Raw genomic sequence first — 5,909 nt, 5'->3', positions numbered from 1 at the left:
TGGTTTAACTTATTTCATAACTTATTGGACGTTGTTACCTTTACCGGTATATCATTTATTATATAGATGTAGATTCTCGACAACTCATTAGCTTATGGGCACAGTAGAATCTGATTGCATTCCTTATGAAATTTAGCAATAGAGATAGCATTGCAATTGACATATTCTGTAAGCCTTGCAGTCATAAAGAGATTGCGAACATAAACAAAAGGAATATGAAGTTAATCAGTTTACGAGTGAAAATGAAATCATAAACAAAAATCTCAGAAAGGTTCCTTATAGTGTATTTGAAAAGCCTCGTTCTAAACCTATTGACTTCTAGTTGTCTTTGGTCATCGTTAGGTTGCTGTCACATTGACGTATAATCTATCACTCTTTTATTCGAATTAACTACGTATGCTACTTATTTTCATCATTAGTGCAAATTGGTCAACTAAATTGACAATGAGAGGTACACTTAGTGAAGGACACCATGGCAAAGGTCTAATTCTTTATGTCATTTAGCATGAAAATAGGGTAGTCATCAAGCTACTAGCATTTAGCATGGGTTTATTATAAACAGAAAGTATGTGTATCATGAATGTATGTGATATCGTTGTTGAAAAGTATTTTTAAAAATAACTGATCTCCTAAAGTTGAGTTCAGTTAGCAGTATTTATAGATTCAAAGCACCCGTCGTGTCTGTTGAAATTCATATGACTAAAGAAATATAACCATAATTGCTGATAATTTTATATGATCACAAGTAAAAGCTGGTTAGATCTGGATTTTGAAACCTATACATAGACATGTTTTCACATCAAATGGGATTTTCGCTAATATTCACATAATTCCAAAATACGTTAAAATTATCTCGATTGAATAATTTCTGTCACTGATTTTGATTTAATCTAATCTAATTATTTTTGAGGCATGTTAAACATTCTAAACTCGGAGCGGATAAGAATTACAACTGTATTTACAAACGAGAAAACAACTCTACCGGTTTCCAAATGCTACAAGCTATAATAATAAGTAGTAACAGTTACATTGTTTGAAATATATTACATGTAAAACATTGAAAACATGACGATTCCGAGGGCAGTTAGGTAGAAACGAATTGTTATAACTGCATTATTGCCGTGCATATGAGTATTGAAAGAGTATTGAATATTACGTAACATGCAATTGTCTGACCTCCTTGAAACCTTATTGTTAGATGCATTCAAGCTACTCTTTAGCTGCATAAAATGTGACAAGGGTTTAGATTTTATATCTTTGTAGAAATTCAGACATTTTAGGTAAGTACACATTTAAGAATTGTATGCTTCTTTTTATAATAGTTTATTGGGGTGTAAAAGCGTTGACCGAAGCAAATTTTGTATGAACCCCAACAAAATTATAAAAAGAAGCATTCAATTCTTATTATTACATGTTTATCCTACAAAGCTGAAATTAAGAGTTATGTCAAGCTTTTGGTAGCACGTGCAATCAAAGCTGTTGCATTTTATATGGAAATAAAATATGCAATTGAAGTGCCTCGTGATTGTTCAATCAACATTACAGATTATAATGAAACATACATGTAATGTAATTATATATGAATTACCAAAACTGGTTTATATTTTTAAGGGCATACGATACAGTTTTGTTCCCACGGTGATTTTATAACGAAAAGTTGCATACAACCTATTTGTCACCAAGTCAATTCAAATATGCAATAAAAAATATACCTTCATGTGATACATTTCTAGGTTAAATGGGTCGAAAATTTAGACATTTACTTAAAATTTTTTGTCAAAAGTATGCTCTAAATTTGTGTTAAAATTCTTTGGAAATAATTAATTTTTATTAATTTTTTATGATTTAAGAAAATACCGGCAATTTTTGCCGTATATTTATGTAATTTAAAAAAAAAAATCATCGGTGATTTCTTCATGAAAATTGGAACAAAAAATCTTCATACATAATCAAGCCAACCATCATTTAAAAAAATGGGATCCATGTACTCATTTTCAAGCTAATGATTAAAATCACTCGAAAAAGGCATCTTTTCCCGATATCTCACAGTTTGAGTGACTTTGACGTCGTGAAAAATAACATATTACGTCAGCAACGTCATTATCTCCCCTGTAACGATATCGTATGCCCTTAAGATAACGTTTTATATTTTAGAGATAACTGTATTGTATTTGAAGCTTTGCGGACGTCCATCGGTAGTTTTGCAGTCGCAAATTTAGTTTACCTGGCGACGCGTAGCGGAGACAGGTAAACGGTTATTTGCGACAGTAAAACTACCGATGGACGTCCGTAAAGCTTCACATACAATACAGTTATCTCTATTCTAATGCAAAATAAACAAATCATTCAATTTTAGTCATTATTATAGTGTACATTTTCATTAAACGAAAATCCCGCGAAATAATGTTATCTTCTTTGGCGCCTTAACTAGGTGACGTCATAAGTATGCTTCTGGCATCAAACGTAAACACCGGGTGTTTTCTGACTTCTTGTCCGCTTCAGAATGTAATAAAATTTGATAAAAAGAAGATTTCTAGGTGCAAAATGTGAGTTTTTTTGCTTATTATTGGAGAAATTCCATGTCAATACATTTCGGAATTCAAAATGTCGGATTCCTTAGTTACAGACAGGGAGATAGAGAATTTTACGCTTATTGTCATCCAATCAGAACCATTGATACAAAATAATTGCATTAGAATTCGTGTTTGTTTCCTTTCCTTGTTTTCTTGTTCTCGTGTTCCTGGTGTTGCTCTCCCCCTTAATTGTACAAGTTTTAACTGTGTATTTTTGTATGCTTTTTGCATTTCTTTCGTAATTTTTCGTTACGCTATGCTATTTTCTTGTATTTTTGTTTATCCCTATGGTACTCTTTAGTTTTCTTTTAACATCATCAATAGCTTATTGTCAGCTATATAACAGTCCGTACCTGTAACATTGTAGCAAATAATATTTCTTGAGATTTGGAAACTAAAACAAAAATCTGTCATAGATTTCTAATAACAATTTACATTATTTGAGCTATATTTAAGTCGAATAACTGTACTGTTGGAGAAATGAGAATTTTCTAAGAAAGCTACGTTTTTGAGGCAAAAAGTAAAACAACAAAAATACCGAACTCCAAGAAAAATTCAGAACGGAAAGTCCTTTAACAATTGGCAAAATCAAAAGCTCAACCACATCAGACGAATGGAAAACAACTGCCATATTCCTGACTTGGTACAGGCATTTTTTTGTGTAGAAAATGGTGGATTTAACCTGGTTTTAAAGCTAGCTAAACCTCTCACTTTTATGACAGTCGCATAAAGTTCCATTATATTGACAACAATGTGTAAACTAAACAAACAGACATAATAGGTAAAAATGTCAAAAAATAGGGGTACAACAGTCAACATTGTGTTATAATTTCAATCACGATAAAAACAAACAAATATGTCAACAAAGAAAAACAAAATGGCATATAGATAAAGCACATACGCAACATTGAAACACAAGAATACAAAAAATGACAAGTTATTGTTTATTACAGGACTTTGACTTAAATCGTCATTCAGTTAAAAAATATTTATTAACGTTCAAAAAAATATTAGGTTAAAATGTCAAACTGCTTTTTGGGTTGTTAAGGGACTTGATTAAATGAAGGGTCAAACAGATACAATGCTTATTCTTCCGGGACACATTATTTCACCCCGAAAGTCTGTATTAATGTATATCACTTCCTTACTACGAACATTTTATGGTTGTCATCACGATTTGGGTGACCATTATTCAATGTTCGTTTCACAAATGGTTATGGATATGCTTCCTAATCTGTTTTTCGTATACTGGCTTTTACTTAAAAGACAGCATTCTTGCTATCTTTGGACATTTCAACTTGTTTAAGTCAACATTGGAATCATTGGTCAGATATGTACTGACTGGTCCTTCATTTGCAGACAATCTGCCATAGATTTGAAACTAGAAATCCGCCATAGATTAGGAAACTAAAAAATTGCCATAGATTAGGATTCTAAAAAATCTGCCATAGATCTGGAACCCACCACAGATTTGAGTCCTACAAATTTGCTGAGTTTTCTCAAGTTTACGTCCTCGCTGAGTTAATATCAATTAGGTTTCAAAAGCGTTTGGTGTTCAATCGTTTTGAGGCACACACAAATGTTTACTGTTTACTCACTAATCTAAAAGTAAACATGAATAGTGACGATGCCGCTATCACCTCTATTTCGGAGGTGAAATAATACGACGTAATCACTTATTTCAATTTATGATTGATTTTAAAATAACAAGAGCATTAATTCTGATATTGATTTATAATGAAGAGTTTTGAATTGTTATTGATTATTTTTACTGGGGTACGTAAAGTATCGGAATTATTGCGTCTGTGGGAAAACATCTAGAATGTTGAATTATACGCCCTCATGATTTGGTCGACCGTTATGGAATATCTGTGTCACATATGACAATGATGGATATATGCAACGTGTCGTTGTCCTCCTTTTGCTCGATTGTCATCCCCGATTGAGGCAGGTCGCCTAAATTTACTTGAAATGACTATCACGACAGGTGCCAAAAGTGGCGAGGAACTGCTTATTTAAAGATACTGCTCTTGCTTTAGTTGTCAGTGTTATATTTCGTTTTGTTTTATTGTCAGTGTTATATTTCGTTTTGTTTTATTGTCAGTGTTATATTTCGTTTTGTTTTATTGTATAATGTCTGTGATGTTTCCACCAGAAACAGTTTTGCCTACATCAATCTATCTATCTATCTATCTATCTATCTATCTATCTATCTATCTATCTATCTATCTATCTATATATCTATCTATCGATCTATCGATCTATCTATCTATCTATTAATCAATCGATCGATCCATCCATCCATCCATCCATCCATCCATCCATCCATCCATTCATTTATTTATTAATTAATTTATTTATTTATTTATTTATTTATTTATTTATTTATTTATTTATTTATTTATTTATTTATTTATTATTTATTTATTTAAAAAGTGAATTCTGTCAACCTCTTCATTTTATTATTTTCGGAATTGTTCAATCAGAAACTCTGTATTCTCTTTTTCACTTCTACTTGCAACTCCTGGTGTATCAAGCCCTCTAAGTTTGGAAACATATTACCACGAACTCTGCACTATTCGCTATTAAGTTACATGTATGCCTTAAGCGATTGCTGGATTCCCCATAATCACTTAATATAATTTTTAGAATTCAATGAGAAATATATTTAATCTAAAATGATAAACATGTTCAAAAGTAATAATTACCGACATGTAATGTGCCCAAACAATCCCCAATTGTCGGATGCTTAATTATCATATATTATTCATCAACGTATAAAAACATATCGTTCATATACGATTAAGCAAAATTAAACCATATGATCCCTAACTATCAAACCCATAAATAATGATTTATGGATTTCAGTGTATTAATATATGTCCTTTAAGAAGTCTATGTTCAGTTCTCATTTGATAAAGAACTGCTGTAACTTTATATCGTGCATGGTTTTTATTTGTTTGATGAATGGTGTATCATTACATAACTCTGTTTTGCTATTTTATTGACTGTTAAAAACCAATTTACAATAAAATGAAAGTCTATGAATGAAAAGAAATAAATTTTATGCAGTCAACGCAGCACCCATAATAAATTCTAACATAAAATGCATAGCCTTCACAAATACTTTTTTTCAAGCTATTTGTCAGGAAGTTATCACTTGATATAGTAATAATTTGTGACTAAGATGGAGTAAAATTCGTGTTTCAAAATACTGTACATCTAATAGGATTATTACACGTGTTCACGATACTAGAATACTTTTCTTGCCATATTTTCGTAATTTAGTTTTTAATAATGTGATAAGACGGTTTTAGTTACACGCGATGACACCAA

General features: G+C 31.3%; 1 protein-coding gene across 2 annotated transcripts in view; it reads right to left on the bottom strand.

Moving 5' to 3' along the window:
• LOC127701157 (cytoplasmic dynein 1 light intermediate chain 2-like) overlaps positions 1-5,909 on the bottom strand; it is a 722,868-nt gene that overhangs the window by 171,085 nt on the left and 545,874 nt on the right. The window lies entirely within an intron of this gene.

The sequence above is a fragment of the Mytilus californianus genome, unplaced genomic scaffold (assembly GCF_021869535.1).
Source record: "Mytilus californianus isolate M0D057914Y unplaced genomic scaffold, xbMytCali1.0.p SCAF_5, whole genome shotgun sequence".
In the NCBI taxonomy this organism is placed as follows: domain Eukaryota; kingdom Metazoa; phylum Mollusca; class Bivalvia; order Mytilida; family Mytilidae; genus Mytilus; species Mytilus californianus.
This window is presented reverse-complemented; position numbering and strand designations above follow the sequence as displayed.